Raw genomic sequence first — 18,645 nt, forward strand, 5'->3', positions numbered from 1 at the left:
CCAGTCCACTCTCCTAGGTTGCCAGGTTACATCAATGTTGCTCACAACCATTCTTGTTATATTAACAATGGCTTGACCTTTTCCAGACACACCTCATATATCTGTCCAAATCTTTGCCTACTCTATAGATAAAGTATCATATTTTCATATGGAACATGCTAATATTGATATGGAAACACACTGGATTCTGGTTACCTATCTGGTATCTGGTGTGTGTGTGTGTGTGTATTTCTAAACCTGTATCTTCAACAATGTATTTTTGTTATTTGCATTTTTCAGTGTATTTTTACTGCTTACAAAGCTATCCAGTACTATGCACTACATAAACATTAAACTATACCTTCATTATGTATTATGTAGTTATAGCGGGAATTAAATTGGAAAAGATGAGAATAATGCCACACATGTCAATATTTTACAGTTTCAATATATGAAGCATCTAGCCCAACATAATGTGATTACTGGTTCCCCTATTTTCCCATTTGCATGTTCTTGCCTTCTTTCAATGAGTCATACCTATTCTGTCTTCAGTGGCTAGGTTTCCTTCAGAATCTTTTCTATCTATCCCTTTGAAATACTTCTCTGCTGTGAATTTCTGACACACATATTGTTTATATCTGTGATTTTATGTTCAGCAAATAATACATTTATTCACTCATCTCTTCCCAGGTATTTAGGTCCTAGGATAAAAATATTAACAAAAGACCCTCTTCTTCCATACAGTGCATATTTTGGAGTAGGGAGGAGTCAGGTAGGGGGTACAATGAAAACATACTGTCTTCATTGTGAATCATATAGATATTAAACACAATGAATCATACTTGTAAACAATACTTTGAGAGGATGTATTATTCCTTTCTTATATAAAAATTACAGAAACAAGTGGGCTATGATTTATCTAAAAATGAATAAAATGATTAATGCTTATCCATATATGTGAGTGGCTGCAAAAAATGCATAGAAATGAGAAGGATCATAGAGCAGGTTTTTTAAAGTTTTGCAAAATTAGAAGTTAAAATGAAAAATTAAAATCTTCTCTATAACATTAATTTAAATATGTAATCATTGAATAAGCAGACATTGAACAATTAGATTTTTTGATGAGTAAATGAAAATCTTTACATGATATGACTGCGAGTCATTTTCTTCATGATTATTGTATATTTAATAAAATTTGATATATCAATATAGTTTTCATAATTTATATAATCTGGTTTAATATTGTTTTTGAAATTGAATTAAGTGATATTAAAAATAAAAGACAGCAGCTAAAATTATATGCTAGTACTTCTAGAAGTATGTAAGAATAAAAGCATTAAATACTCAATTGTTAAAACTTGAATTCTGCTATTGTTATGGTTTATATTTAGGTTCTGTTTCCTCATGCAAACTAAAGCTTACTCTATTTCTGATTTTTCTTTCCATTTTAAGTGTCAGAAACAGTATTCTACTTGTCATTGATGCTCAAAAATATTTTCACTGAAGACAACCTAATACTAAATAAAGGGCTGGAAATTCAGTGCTTCTGAGGAACATTATGTTGTTGTATTACCTCTTTTGGCAAGAGTTGACTATATCTTAAATCTGTACCTTGAATACACCTAAAGCATCTACTACATTGGTCTACAGTTTGCTTCTGGAGAACATAAAGGAGAATAACTTGTCCATAAGTACGATACAATGATTTAAGTTGCGTTTATTTCAATAATGTTTTGGCACTCCTAAAACTTCAGTAGGTTTACAAAACACTGTGCTGTGTTCCCCCAGTCAGGTATCAGTTTAAACTGTGTGATGGCTCCTATTTAGGCACTTCTCACTAGGTTGGGAACCCCTTTAGATTTAGAATCATCTTTCCTTCAAACAAATATGCTAATAAATTTCTCAGATAATAACATAAAGGAGGTGGTCAATAAATGTACTGAATAAGTAAATTAAATACAATGGGTTCTTTTACATAAAACACGTAATTGAGTCACAAGTATTCAATTACTTATTAGGATGGAAAATAATAAACTGCTTGGCTTGTCAAAAACATTCAACAGATTTGCATTTAAGGGAAGCATTGTAGGAGAGATCCAAGATGACAGGAGAGTAAGTGAAAGCTATACTCATCACCCAGGACCAAACTACAACTAAAATATAGAACAATTGCTCTGAATAACTAACTGGAGACTTGCTGAATAGAAGTGTTATAACCAAGGATTTAGAGAAAAAGCCACATCCACACTGGTAGGAAGGGCAAAAACACAAAAAGGGTTGGTTCCTCTTCCACAGGTGATGGCCATGAATCCAGAGGGAGATTTCAGCTGCAAAGGTTCCCCCTGAGGAGTGTGGGTTCTCAACTCCACACAAACTTCCAAGCCAAGAGCACCAAAGCCAGGAAAACGTGCCCACATAACATTTGACTGTGAAAATTAGTGGGGATTTTGTCTGCCAGGGAGAGACAGAGGTCTGCTATAGAAACAGGTACCTCCCTTAAACAACCAAAACACAAAATCCTGTTCAGAGCCTCTTGTCCTGGGCTCTGATGGAGGGAGAGCAGAACAGATTAGCATCACATGAGGAGATATTGGGGTTTGTGATTCTGGGGAGAGTGTAAAGGGGTACAGAATGGGGGTTCTCTGAAAATATTCGAGCATATTCCCCACAACCCTTGTTTAGAGGAAGGGGGAGGCGGATGATATGGCATTTAATATATTTTGCATAACAATGGGAAATTACTAGCTGTGCCTTTCCTGAAGAGAAGAGGACTGCTGCCTAGGGTGAAAGGTATACGTGACTTTAAAGGCAAATAGTGACTGGTGACATAGCCAGGGAAGACAGATCCCCATCTTGATGCCCTAGTGTCACTGGGAACTCTTGCCCTTATTAAAGATGGAAACTGAAGGAAGGTAAAAGATACAGGGGAAGTGGCAAAAATGGCGGAGGCTAACATGTCATAGGAGGAGCCGGATAGGAGGTCACACAGGAAGTTCCCAGCAGAGCATTTAAATGAGTGCAGGCTGTAAGAGAAAATGGTCTACCATGAGGTCTGGTGTGTAAGGGGGAAGCCACACAGTTTGGAGTAAGAAAGAGGAGACTTGCTAGGAAGCCTGCCTGGAGAAGACTGTGGCAGAGCTGATGGAGCTGTGTGGGGACCAAGCCAAGCATAGATTCCTGAGGGATGCTTGGAGCTGAAGTGTGACCAAGTATGCTGAGTTGCAGACTTCTGCTTCTCTGAAGGATGTATGGAGAAACCACTGTCTTGGGACGTGTGCCTCTCTGGACTCCACTGTGATCCAATGCAAGCAGCATGACACAGATTTTCCTGAACCACTACATGGAGGCTAAGAATAGCACAGTCAAGGAACATGTGTGGGGGACCCATGGACAAAGCCAAAGTGGGAAAGGATTGGGGGAGGGGAGCAGGGGAAAATGGTGGTGGGAAGGTGGAGACAAATGTATTTGAACAATAAAAGAATAAAATTAATTGACTAAAAAAAATAGCACACCCCAGATCCCAAAGGAGAGAGCTGCTGATAAAGGATGGCAACTCTGAAACCACAGGTGCACATTCCAGAGATGATCGAGATCTGTTTGTGTGACTGGCTGATGGACAGATAAAAATATGGGGAACTTCTGGGCATGGTTTTGGCTTGGAGCTTTTTGGGGAATAAGAGAAGTGCTGGTTTTCATGGGAGAGGAGGGCTCTGAACAAGAGTACTCTCAGCGCCCCCAGGGTTGGAACCCTGTTAATGAAAACCTATTTCCTTCAACACTAATTGTTGGGTCATGTCTCAAGGCATCATGTGGCCAAACCCCAGTTTGCTCAGTTTCAAGAGAGCTAAGGGGACAGCTGCTGACACCCCTGTTATGAGTCACTCTCCCACAGTGCAGATACCATCATTCTTGGGTGGAGCACCGCCCTTCTTTTTGACATCAACCTTGGGGAATGCAACAGACCCACCTATTGAATACCCTGTTGCCCAATCCTGCAGACCTCACACTCTGCTGGGGAGTCAGCTGCCTGGGCCAGGTTCTAGAGATCTGCACAGGTGCAGAGGTTATCAGTAACTGAGTGATGTGGCTTTGGGTTTAACCTGACTGGCACCTCCCCCTCACAGAGGATCCTCTAACTCCATCCTATCAACTCCTTCTGGCCCCACCATGTTGAGGTCTGGGGCAGGATCCAGGACAGAATGAGATGTCTGGCTCTGGAGCTAGGGCCACTCCTCCCCAAGACTCCTGCAAAAGGTTTTCATTTAACCTAGAGTTTGCAATGTCTTACCAAGGAAAGTAACTCCTATTTAAAGTATACCACACTGACTGCACAGAGACATTCTATATGACGATGTAGGTTCTACATATATTAATGAATATTTTAAATTCTTGAAAAAATGATATGTGCCCCTCCAAAATATAAGTTTGCAAGTGATGAAAAATCATAAATGTCTATTCTAAGGAAAATCGCAGTTTATAGTGATGAACATAAAAATAGGAATATTTTAGTTCAATTCTTTGATATGCAATTTTTTACTTTTAAAGTAAAAATTTGATCCCAGGATGCAGCTTGAAAAATATGAAAATCCATGTATGATCCCTTTTTGATTCTATATAGTCGTTGGTAGGTCTACATCTTAGTTAAAATGCACATTGTAGGAGAGGTGACATACAGAGATTTACAGAAGATTTGAGTTTAAATAACAAATGATCTAGCTCTCTCTAACCAAAACATATGTAGGTATTGAATTAAACTTTGCTATACTTTTATTGTGAGAATTCTACACTTTCATAAGCCAATGCCACCCTCTATGAGGTATTATTCAAAAGTAACTTAGAGACAGAGCAGGAAGCAGGCAAGACACATTTGCTGTGAAATCATTAGGAAAAGTAGTTAATATACCATAATTACTGAGGATATTTTCTCCCTAATTCAGTTAAGGTCTACTCACCTGCTACCTTTTCCTTACTATTCTGCTGGGAATCCCCTGGGCAATAAACCTTTATATCCCAGGCACATGGCTGACTGACTATAACGATTAAAAACAGATCTCACTCTTACCTCAACTTTCTGGGAAATTCTTCTTGAAATCACTTTTCCTTATTCTTCTGGCTAAAGATATAACAAATATATATTTCCAAATTGATAGAATAAATTTGTTAGCTACAGAAAACATATAAATATTATTCGCTTTAAAAATGTTATGTTCAAATACTGACAGTAAACAGGTTATATAAAAGGTATCAAAACTAATTTATTAGATGAAATAAATACACACCTTGTTTATTATGTGTGCATTGATTGAAACTCGTCAAATGTTTATTGTTTTTGACTATTTTTTCTTAATCAATTACTAACTAGGCTCTTATGTATACCTCAAGCAGACAATAAAACACTTTGTGTATCTAGGAAACAAGCTGGTTTATATAATGCATTTGGTTTATTTACTTCCATCAGCATCATTTGAGGATTTTCATTGCTGGGTACAAAGGGCAGGCGCATATGAATCACATATCACTTCCCTTATTCTTCCAACAAGAATAAGTTAGACTTGCCTACAGTGTAAAAATAGTGCATTGATTGGAGGTATCTGGATTCTATGAGTTTTGACTAAGATCAAATAAATAAGACATTAAGATTTCTTTACAAGAGAAACATGTAATCTAAAACCCATCTGCTTATGAATAAATAAGAATTGTAGAATATATTACGTTTGAAAGTCTGAGATCTGCAATATACAAGGTTTGTAACCCTCACCCCCGAAAATGTCAGCTACTTGACTAAGGTGTCTAAGTTATTTTATTTCTCTGGCCTTGATGTTCTAATCTTTAATGTGTGACTAAATTGAGGGGATTGAAATAATGAAGGTCAAGTAATTAGCAAGTGATAAATATTAACAACACTTCATATATTTCACTCCTATTATCAACAATTTGTTCATTTCTGTCTGCATTTCCAAGCTCATAAACAGCAGCCTGCAATGTCTATTATTTCCCTTCCTTGGACCTTTCTAATTCAAGCATGCTCTCCCAGGCCTGGTGAAAATTTGCTGCTTTTGAGATTTTATTCTAATTAGTGCTACATCATTGCATTTTCCTTAAGTAAATTTTCACATCTTGACTGAGCTTCATGCCATGCTAAGTTTCAGTTTTACATTCGAATACCTTTTTATTCTTTAATGGGGCTGTGCAGTCCTTAAAGTTAAATCCTTACTGCAGTAACATTTTCTTTCCTCAATATCTTCACATAGAATGCATTTAATAAAGAGTTGGCCAAATATCTATACACAAATCCTGGAATTTAGGTTAGGGATATACATGTCATATGAATTTCACACACTCACATATGATAATTTGCAAATCACATATTTCTATTAAGATTTACATCTGTGATATCCTACTCCTTAATTATGTATGTAGTTGGATAAGTTTAAGCAATTTTTATAAGGTAATATTTCTTAAATGAGACTGTTTTCATGGATAACTTTTAATAAATTTATTTTTCAAAAGATAAATATAAAATTCTATTTTAATCTATGCCAAAGTTATTTTAAACATAGTAGTTTCATGAAATCCAGTATGCTATGGAGTGTGAGCTATATTAATTGCTTCTCAGCAAAAATCTAAGCATACATTTGCAAATTAAGTTTATTGGAATGAAAGAGCAAATAAGGATTCTTACAATGAGAAACCATGAAAGCTCAATGAAAGTCCATAAGGAGAATATTGTAGAATTTGAGATAGGAAGATTTTTAATTAAATTCATCACGATGATATTGGTTAATGAAACTATGTAGGTTTCAAGTGTACAATTTTATGATAATTGCATATCTGTATATTACATTGTGTTTTATTTATCTAGTATCTTCAGAGATATGCTGATGTGATAGATGTATGTAAAAAGATCTAATGAACAATGGCAGTGTTTAGACCAAGACTGCACTCTTTAAAACCTATTTGTTAATTAAAAACACATTAGGACTGTTATATTTCGTTTTTGACAGAGCAATTTGGATCCCACTGGAATTGAAGAGTAGAAAAATTTAATCTGTGTTTGCCCTCACCACCGGTTAGATAATTTTATCTGAACATCTGTTGAAACCATTCTTGATTCTGGGTAGTGATGACAGACAATTTAAGATAAAATACTAGATTATTTTTTACTAAAATCACTTAAGAGAAATTATTTGGAAAATTTAAAGGCAATTTGGCCAAAATCAATATAACGACATCTGTGTCACATTTCTCCGTTGTCTGTCTTCAGGCCGAGGTTGGCTCATTCCTATCTTCATGTCTTTGTTCCTAATCTTTAAATAATAATTATAGTGCCAGTTTCATCCCTTTTCTAGTTTTTATAATAGCTTTACGGAAATTGAACAGGAGAAGGTCATACATGCTATGATGAGAACTAGTGCTCTTTCAAAAAGGACATATATTACACAGTACAGGTTTTCCTGTTGAAAAGTTCTATCGCTATGCATTTTTCAGCATACAAATGATTATTTTCTACTTGGGGGAAGAAAGTGTGTTCAGAGCACACTTTATATGCTGTGGAAGAGACAGCTCCTAATATGAGGATGTCGACGCACTCGTTGACAAGGCCCCTCCTGTCTATGTCAGTAGTAATTTCCAACAGCGTCTGAAATGTCACCATTAAAATCAGTGCTCAGGGTTGTAAAGGTGATCTGTGCTCTATCATTTTTCTTTCCATACTCATTCATTCCTCAAACCTTAAATATTTCTTTGAATCATGCATCAAGAATAATAAAAGGAATCATGATAATCCAGGGTTAACTGGACTATCATGGAGTAACGGCACCCTGGCCACTGACTTCTAGGCTTCAGAACTCAAGATATTGCCAGGAGTGAGCTTGATAGAGGTGGCTGAGTCACCTCTGATCATTCACTCTAGTGTCTTTTCTTTATCCAAGATTCAACTACCAAGGAGCAAGACTGTCATTGGAGTCTTTGGCTTCAGCATGTCTCTGGCTGGGACCTCAACAGGAAGGGTGGGACAGGTACATCAGTCAGGCTTTTACCATTGACATCAAGACCAGAGGAAAAAGCAGGTATTTCCCAGAGGGTGGGGCAGTCATTTCCCTAAAGTCTTCAGCCCCCTACCAGCAAAGGCATGCGGCCAGCCAGCACCCACCTATGTGAGCTTGGGAGAGGGTCTGTCTGATGGAGCTCTGACAGTCACAGGCTGTGGGAGACCCACACAGAAGCAACCAGCTGGGTGAAACCTGCATTCCTGACCCACAAATCCTGACTGATAAACATTAGGGGAGTTTTAGAAGTTAAAAAATACTGGGATACCTGAGTCCAGGAATCAGAGATGAGAATGGAATGCTTTGTAGGTTAGAATACTGTGTATTTCCACCAGTTTTCTCCAATTTTAACCCTACCAGGCAAAGTTGCCATCCTATTATTCCATTTAATAATTCACTTAAGAAAGTTTTGCACCTTGGCCCTATAACATTTTGGTCAGTAAATATAGAAGACTTGGTGCTCAAATGGGAATTTTTAAAAATTATGGTAAGATATACATAATGTTATATGTATACCTTACATTAAATGTACCATTACATAGAATGTACCATTTTAACAATTTTTAAGTGTGCAGTTCACTGACGTCAAGCAATCAAGCACTTTCACAATGTTACATAACCATCATCACCAATTCATCTACAGAACTCTCTTTATTTTCCCAAACTGAAACTCCATAACCATTCAATGACGATGCCCTATGCACCCTTTTACCCAGCCCCAGACACCAACATTCTTTTTCAATACCTTTCTCTTTGACAACTCCAGATACTTCATACAATTAGAATCATACAGTATCTGCCCTTTCATGTCTGGCTTATTTACCTTGCACAATGTCTTCAAGGTTCATCCATGCTGTAGCATGTCTGTATCTGTGAATGTGCATATCTACTTAGGAGCTACAGGGCTGTGTTCTCACAAGCAACCATAACACGAAACACATTTTTTTTCCTAACCAGTGTTGTTGGTGGAAATGAGGTTTTTTCATGGGACCACAAGGAAAGCATTCCAAGGACCTATACACAGATTGTAATGTGGCAATGTTATCTGCCCCTGGGTTTTCAATGTCCTGTCTCTATCCATCCCACCATGGAAAGTCAGGGCTAGAAAGAGAACTAATATCCAGAGATCCTGCACCATACCGAGGCTAGTTTAATTATGTCTTTCTCATCATCCAGCTAGCTTAGTTTGCATTCTGGATGTGCTGCTGTTGCTTTACCGCTGTACCCTGGCTCCCAGCTGGAGTCCGCATTTGGAGTCCTCACATCCATTGGCCATGCAGCTGCTACCTGTGGCTATGTAAAGAGAGTGTACACGTGAATAGGATGAGTGTGGGTCACTAAGACATATGAACAGAGAGGCTAGAGAGAGAGCTTCTTTGTTCCCCTGGGGTTATATCCAGGAGCTTTTTCAAAATGACCAATCAGTGTCCCAAGATTTCATGGGTTTTTGTTATGGCTTCCTCCTAGTTAGACAGACAGGCATCTATGGTCAAGCATCTCCGCCTGTGCCCTTCAACAATCTGGCACCAAAGTGCAGACAGTGCTACTGAGATTTTCTGTTCTCCTAGGACTGTCTCCTTGACTGCAGCCCCTGGGAGTGTGTTAATGAGTCTGTAAAGCTACAGCTTTCTGGCTGAGCAAGTAGAGTTATGCCCCCCAGTTTATTAAGCTCAATGTCTGATTCCCTTTGTTTTCTTTCTTATTAAAAATAACTAGTTAACTACCTATGGTAACAGTTTGATTAAAATTATATTCAATTGTCCTTTTACTTGTGCTAGCTACTTATTTCAGATAATACTTCTCCCCTCTATCCCTAAAACATAATAATAAGATAAAATAATGTGAGTTTTCACAATTTCTGATTTTAAATTATAATCTGCAGATTTGCTAGTGCAGACCAGCAAAATTCAAATTTTTTTTTCTGTAATGTAGTAATTCATCTTTCAATACAAAATGGTCACAAGTTGGGAGCTGAGGGTGGTTAATCACCCTCCTGAATGTTCCATCTGCACAAATGTCTTTTTTGTATCATAAATAGAAATAAATTACCTAAAGCCTTAGGCCACATTTTGGTTTTCAAAACTTCTACTCTTTCACAAACTGCATAACAGGTCATCTTTTGCTCTTTACTGAAATAGTACCTTATGGATATATAACTGTATTTGTTATTAACTTGAAATGTTTCTTGAGTGTCTTCACCAACATTCCTGTCTGCTTTGGGAGTGATTATGCACAAGTTGTAGAAATTCAGCTGTCATGATAGAATGATAAATCCTTCATGCCCTGAAATCAGGCTCCATGAATTTGTTTGGACAGATTGAAGTCATTTTTCTCTTCACTTTCATGCAATAAAGATTCGAGAAAGTAATTTTCTTCCACACTCAGTTCTCCTGAGTATTATCCACATGATATGATCCATATCACATCAAACAGCCTAATATCTTTCAAGTTCATTTAGTTATTTTAATGATTAGCAAAAGTAAATATGAAGCTATTTATAGTCAACTCTTCAATTGCTTCCTTTGTTAAATCCTGAAAACACAAGTTCAAAGGAAATATTCTGATTACTTCTAAGATAAAGAGGTAAAATATTTACTTCTTTATCATTGGGCTAGATTTGTTATTTTTCTTCCTTTCATCTTCAATGTTAACCATAATGAATTTTAAGATCTATGAGGTTCTATCCTACTCAGAAAACTGTTTTTGATCATTCTAGATCCCAACAGAAGTTATGAGATTTATAGCTTTGTCTCAGGAGGGAGGCATACCGAATTGATATCTTGACTTCATCCATTATCAACTGTGCAACCCCGGAAATTATTTAATCTCTCTCATTCCAATTTCTTCACCTGAAAATTGTAGATACTTTCACAGTTAGAAGGATTTTGTGCAAATTACAGTAACAGTGCATATTCATATGTTAAATGCTCAACACATTTTAACTGTCACAGCATCATGATCATCATTATCATCATCGTCACCAATCCTTAAATTCTGTCTATACCACTTAGTATCTCTGCAAAATTCTGACCTTCTCTTGTACTATTTAGTTACATATTCATTTTTGTATTATCTCTTTAACTAATTTGTAATTCCTTGATAGCAATAACTGAATTCTTATATTTGTTACATGATTGGAATATAGCAACAGAATTAGTTTCTTATACTGCCACGACAAATGACCACCAATGTACTAGTTTAAAACAATACAATTTTTTTTCTATTTATCAATTCATTTACAGTGCCTAGTCATTTAGCCATAACTAGCCGGGGAAATAGTTGGGAAATTAAAATACATGCTTTACTATTTCCTTAAAAACTCAGAATCTTCTTTTCATCATTCTCATGCAATCATCTGTTTCTCTCTTCCTTTATAATGGTTCCAATCTTATTTGCTTCTCTTTTGATTTTTGTTTACACGTAAACATTGTAACCAATTATACTTTAAAATGAGATGTTTACCATTTGCATTATTGATTTCAGAAGAATTATAATCTATTTATTCAAAATGTCATTTGACGAGAAATGTAATTTGTTTACTTTTGTGATTTTGTCTTTCAGGTGTTTTTTAAAAAATACTTTTCTTTTTATGTGTCCCTTAGCCCAATTAACATACTTATTAAGGGCATTTAAGCAAACTACAAACTCTAAACATGCTCAGTTTAATTCTAAAACCTTCAAAATTACTTATCAAATGTCATGTAATAACATTTTAACGTATAACTGTCTTAATAAATATAACATTTTAATATGAAAATGATAAACACAAAGAAAATGCCTATTAACATACTTCTTTACATTTGGTGCTGAAATTTTAAAAGTTAAATAAATGGAAAAAGGTCAATTGAGATAAGCAAGTACTAAACACAAATTTTAAAAATCACCCTTCTGAATAATAAAAAAATGTGTACTTTCTCAACTGTGATGCTCTATGTTCATACAATGAACACTAGACAATAGTGCGGTTATAATGATAATTGCTAGACGATGTAGTAAAATGAAAGCACTGAGATAATTTTAGACATAATAAATAAATAATCTATTTATTCTTATAACAACCTTTTTTGAAGGAGTGAAATCCAAATTTTATAGCCGAAGGAACTGACATTCAGAAAAATTGCCACTTATCCAAATACTTTGTTATTAAGTAATGGAGGATTAGATCCCCAATCTACTATTGAAGTTCATATATATTGCCTTTATTTATTTTTCATTTTGTATTTTATAGCTAAAATTTTCAATCATATACAAGGTAAACAGAATATACCATGTAGCCCTTACCTAGTTTTGACCACATTCATTTTTTCACCATTTGCTTACTCATGCTTTTACCCATTTGCCGTCCTCCCCACTTGATTATTTTTAAATGTTCTATATTAAGAAGATAAAAACATGCCTATTTACAATTTAGTGTGCACAATATTTTTGGATTTTATTTAGGTTATACCAGGGAAAATATATTAAAGCTTTTGATAGCCTGGGGACCCGAAGGAAGTCTCAGCAATACTGTTAAGTGAAGCTTATCACACTGTGGCACAGCACCTGTATAATAAGGCAGGTCTTTCTTGGTAGACATCAGTTGTTTTATATATTCTGAAGAGATCATGTACTCAGTAGGGGTGAGAATACAGGTTACATTTATTTATTCAATGAAATTATTTATGCCTAATCTGCAAATTTGAATTATCCCTGAAGGGCTTCTGATGAAAACAAATAGTATTATAAAGTGGTTGGAAAAGCCAATTTTCTTAATTCAAAGACAAGCTGAAAAACAAACAAACAAACAAACAAAACCCTTATTTCAAATGACATTTTGTTACCAGCTCAGAATTTCCTATTTTTAGTTTTGAATACATCTGCATTTTTTACATTTTGCATCCATAATTTACTATTTTCATGCAAAATCAGCTGACTCCTGAAAAATTTAGGAATCAGTATGCCGAAATGCTTCTGTAAGCATTTAGTATAAATTTAAACAAACACACGAAAATGTGTCTGCCCTAAAATATTTAGTATCTTTTTTTACAGTTTAAAGATAAAATTATTGACCTATTTTTGGTTAAAGACTATATTCTTGGAATTTTAAGAATAGTGAACGTATCTTTCATGACACATTATCTTACAGCCATTTTCACAAAGAGATAAAACCCAGAATTTTGTGACTATCATATTTCTTAAAATATTGTAAATGAAATTATATTTTAATTAAGTTTATATAATAATAAATTACTATATGTATAAATGCAGTAGTATTACTGAGCCCTTTGAATGATCCAGTGACTACACTTTCTGCCGCCTAGTCATTGCAGTGATCTGTTTTCACATTGCCTGATAAGTTATCATGTAAACTGATTTTACCTGTGCTAAGCTAATGAGAGCAATCCAATGAGGAGGGGACAAGGATGGATTCGTTTCATAAGGAAGTTTTTTTTTCTTTTTTCTTTTCTTTCATATTTGCATGATAATGTTATGAATAGTGCATATTGGGTAATTTAGAGAAGGGCATTAAAATCAAAGAGAAGAGGGACTTATGCCATTAATTGAAGTGCCAAATGGACATATGGTTTTATTGACCAATGTTACTCTGGTAAATTCAATAACAAAATAAAAATAAAAATAAAAAAATTCATAGGTCAGTTCACAAAGATGTGTGAGATATATTATGTTGGAAAGTGAAGTGAACTGATTATTGCTTTGATGCCAGTGTGTGGTGGATGATATCAGCCTTGCATTACTTGAATGCATCTCTTGAGCAATTTCCCTGCGCCCTATTCTTGTGCTAGATTCCAATCACCTTATAGCACCCACTATAAAAGTAAGACTTAAACTCTGCTGCCAAAGACAAGTGTGGCAGATTTAGTCTAATGTTACTCTTTGTGTCACCTTTGACAGTGTGGACCTAAAGTTATTTTTAAAAATAAACTTCAGACATACCTTGGAGATAATTGCAGGTTCAGTTCCAGATCACCACAATAAAGTGAGTATCACAATTACAACAACAGAAACAGTATTTGTGATGTGCAATAAAGCAAAGCGCAATAAAATGAGGTATGCTTGTAATTGTTTCATAGACAAAGCCAAGTTTTAGAATGTAAAGACATGATTTTCATGTTTTCGTTTTGTTCTTTAAATCAATTTCTTTATCAAAATCAGTCTGTATTAAACCTGTTGCTAGGTCGCTTTCCCTCCAAATCTCTCTCATTTTATTCAAGCTGTCTACAAGTTTTTGATAAGCTCATTCCCCTGGGCTGTCTGCTGGAGTCTATTAGTGTAGTTTGTTCAAAGTTATAATTCTCTGGAGACATGTCTCAAGTTAGACTTGAGGATCTATGGAAGGTCTCTAAGACAGTGGCAATGATTGTAGCTGCCTTAAGGCCATTCACATTTGTTTTATTCTTTCATGTTAAATTCAATCTAAAGGCTCAAAAATGAGAGAGCCTATTGGTTTTGTCAGAAGTAGGATTACTGATAGTTTCTCTGACCTGGAGGAACACAGCTAATACAATGATGCAGGGAACCATTATTCCTTCTTAGAAGTTCCATCCTTTAATCAGAGCTTATCCTCCCTGACTAACAGAGCACTTAATCCCTGGGTTTATCTATATATGAATATTTGTATATAATTTTCTATCTCTATTATGGTTCTTATAAATGCATTTACATTTTTTTTATTTTACTTACTGGGATACACACTTTTTTAGTAGCACAATTTTTACCTGAGAAGCAATGTGTCTTTTCCAGAAGTAATATGTCACTGATGAATTGGGAGTCCGGGCCCCAACCTGGCTCTGCAGGTATGAGGTAGGATATCTTGAAAAGTTGCTTTTCAACTCTTGATCTTCTTTGTTTTTTTGGCTGACCAAATGAGGAAATTGGATTTGGTTAATCTCTAAAATCCTTTCTAGATTTAATATTTACTAAACTGGGGAAATAAAAGAAACTCAGTGACCTTGTTAGCAAAAGTATATAAGGAAATTATTTTAGGATGAGAAATCTCTCTGACAAAATTAAAATTCCATTAAACTAAAATAGTCCTATTATATACAGCATCAAGAATTTCTGGTTTATTGTCATTTTTTATAAAGTGTAGTTTTATACTGGATTAAAATATCATGTCATTAGAAGTAATTATATAAATAAAATTTCATCTAAAGCAAAGCTTAAAATTACCTTTTTCTGGGATTTTTAAAACTTGAGGTGGAGATTAGACAGATTCTAAGAGAAAGAAAATTTGAAAAAAGAAAGGATTTGGGGGGGAATTTCATGGATGTGTATGACAGTACTGGCAGGAAACAGGTGGCACAGCTCAAAGATTTTTTTTTTAGGAATTTTATTTTATTTTATTTTATTTTTATTTTTTAATTATAAATCATGTTTATTGTATTACAGTTGTCTCAATTTTTCCCCCTTTATCCCCTCCATCCCTCCCCCCGCTCCCACAGTCAATTCCCACTCTGTTGTCCATGTCCATGGGTCATTCATATATGTTCTTTGTCTAGTCCTTTCCCCTTCTTTCCACCATTGCCCTCTTCCCCCATCCCCTCTGGTCACTTTCAGTCTGTTCCATGCTTCCATGCCTGTGGTTTATTTTGTTTGTTAGTTTATTTTGTTGAATAGAGTCCACTAATAGGTGGGATCATATGGTATTTGTCTTTCATCAACTGGTTTATTTCACTTAGCTTAATATTCTCCAGTTCCATCCATGTTGTCGCAAAAGATAGGAGTTCCTCTCTTTATTTCTTTCTTAAATGTGGATTGATTTTATTTATTTTTTTAACGTCAAAGTTAATTATAAAATATTTAAAAAGATTTAAAATCATTATAAAGTTTCAGCAATTAAACCAACATGACACCAGCACAGAAATAATTAAGTCGATCAATGAAATAAAATGAGGATTCTGGAGACAAACGTATATATCTAACAATGTAATATATGATTAAGTTGGTATTTCAAATCAATGGGTAAAATAAGGCTTATTCAATAAATAAGGTTCATGGACCACTATTACTTGAAATAAAACAAATATGGAGCTGTTTCACACACTATACAAGAAATATTCAGGTGAGTTAAAAATCAATATGTAGAATCTAAAGAGTTTTTGAAGACAATATAACTAGGTGGTGGTAGCCGCCGGGGTGGTAGCGGTAGTGAACTGGGGAGGCGGTGCCTGGCCTGGCCTGGCCTGTCAGGGTGCAGGTGGTGGCGACTCTAGCATCTTGTTCCTGCAGTGCAGGGAGGAGGAGAGGCTCCTTGCCGGCAGTTACAGTGAGGCGGATTTGTTCCCAAAGTACTTCGCCTAAAGCATGGAAGAGGAGGAAGAGGAGGCGGCAGCCCCAGGCAGTGGTGTTAGGGCAGGGGCCGGTAGAAGCTGTGGCCGCGGGGGCACTGACAGTTCCAAGCCAAGGATTCTGCTCATGGGGCTTCGGCGCAGTGGCAAGTCCTCCATCCAGAAGGTGGTGTTTCATAAAACGTCACCCAACTAGACCCTCTTTTTGGAAAGTACCAACAAGATTTATAAAGATGACATTTCCAATAGCTCCTTTGTGAATTTCCAAATACGGGATTTTCCAGGGTAAATGGAATTTTTTGACCCAACTTTTGACTACAAGATGATCTTCAGGGGAACAGGAGCATTGATATATGTCATTTATGCACAGGATGACTACATGGAAGCTTTAACAAGACTTCACATTACCCTTTCTAAAGCCTACAAAGTTAACCCAGACATGAATTTTGAGGTTTTTATTCACAAAGTTGATGGTCTATCTGATGATCACAAAATAGAAACACAGAGGGACATTCATCAAAGGGCCAATGATGACCTTGCAGATGCTGGGCTAGAAAAACTCCACCTTAGCTTTTATTTGAATAGTATCTATGACCATTCAATATTTGAAGCCTTTAGTAAGGTGGTACCAAAACTCATTCTACAACTGCCGACCTTGGAAAACCTATTAAATATTTTTCTATCAAAGTCAGGTATTGAAAAAGCTTTTCTCTTCGATGTTGTCAGCAAAATCTACGTTGCAACAGAGTTCTCCTGTGGATATGCAATCTTACGAACTCTGTTGTGACATGGCTGATGTAATTGACGTGTCTTATATATATGGGTTAAAGGAAGATGGCAGTGGCAGTGCTTATGACAAAGAATCTATGGCAATTATCAAGCTGAATAATACAACTGTCCTCTATTTAAAGGAAGTGACTACATTTTTGGCACTGGTCTGCATTCTCAGAGAAGAAAGTTTTGAATGAAAAGGTTTAATAGACTACAACTTCCATTGTTTCCGGAAAAGCTATTCATTAGGTTTTTGAGGGGGGGTGTGACTTCACACGGGGGCTGTGGTCACCAGACCAGTGTCCCCAGCTTGAAAGCATTGGCACTCAACGGCACATAGTGAAATGCCATCTAGGCTGAGTTCCAGTGGTCGGGACTCTGTGACTGCTTACTCTTCACTCCAGCGTCAGATGCCAAGTGCTACAGGAGGACATGGGAGTTGCTGCTTGTGGGAATCTGGTGCCTGTCCCACTAGAGACGAAGGGTAGAGTTTCTCATTTGGAGGAAAACCCCTTCAATCAATGGTGTACAACTAAAACGACTATTTCTTCTTTTTAAAAAATGGCAAAAAATATTTATAGAAACCACAGAACTCAAGTGTGTGTTTCTCTTCTTTGGGGTCCTACTTTAAGTAGTTGGGATATTTTGGACTGGAGGTAACACCACTTACCCATCCTTACCAGGGAATGTTGCCATCATTTATCAGTTCAAAATAATAGAACTGAGTTTTTATATGCTTCACTTAGGTCTTCAGTTGAGTAGTCTCTAAAAATGCTGCCTTAAGTTCTAACACTGCCTCAGATTTCAATTTTGGGTATTGCATACCTAAGACCTTTTAAATACATTTGCTTGCTAACTCAGAAGGCTCATGGTCTGACCATAGCAAAGGGCATTCTTGTATTTGTTACCGAAGAAATGAAAAAATTTTATGCTGCATCAGGTCAAGGGCAAAGTTCAACAGTGGAAGTATTGAGGAAAAAATTTTTAAACAGAAGAAAATTTTTGCACCTGTGTTTTGGGTACTAGATATCTGGATTCTTTCTCCTGCATAAGATAAATGGTCATGATCAATATAGCAAAAAGAATTTTAAAAGACTGTTTTCCCCACAATCTCCTCTCTCTAGGGAAGGAACTCATTATGTTATTGAAATATTTAACTCATTTTTCTTTAAATTTGATACCAGCAGCTACATACCTTTTATTTTAAGCTGTCTAGATTCCTTACGTACTGCTGTTTTATTGACTATGAATGACCCTATGGCACTGACGGACTGTCCTCTGGGAGTTGGAGAGAGCACATAGCACCACACGTATGTTGTTCAACATTCTTCGTCTCCAGTATTCTGACATGAGGTGTCAACTGTGGTACTTTCTTCATCTACCATATTAATTCATAATTGTTTCTTTTTGTTGTTGGTTGATACCCTCTCTATTGATATAAACTTACACATTATTTTTACTCCACATGCCCAGTAGTCATATATTCCAAAGCCACTGGACCACTTGAGTACATAAGTGCCACTATTTAATGAAATATGTATATTAAGGTCTGTAAACCT

The 18,645-nt window shown here is 36.0% G+C and overlaps 1 pseudogene; it reads left to right on the plus strand.

Moving 5' to 3' along the window:
- Positions 1 to 12,971: 12,971 nt before the first annotated feature.
- On the plus strand, positions 12,972 to 17,441 carry LOC129080676 (ras-related GTP-binding protein C-like; annotated as a pseudogene).
- The last annotated feature ends 1,204 nt before the right edge of the window (positions 17,442 to 18,645 follow it).

This window comes from Pteronotus mesoamericanus, unplaced genomic scaffold (assembly GCF_021234165.1).
Source record: "Pteronotus mesoamericanus isolate MK-2021 breed Mesoamerican mustached bat unplaced genomic scaffold, CSHL_Meso_final contig_90, whole genome shotgun sequence".
Classification (NCBI taxonomy): domain Eukaryota; kingdom Metazoa; phylum Chordata; class Mammalia; order Chiroptera; family Mormoopidae; genus Pteronotus; species Pteronotus mesoamericanus.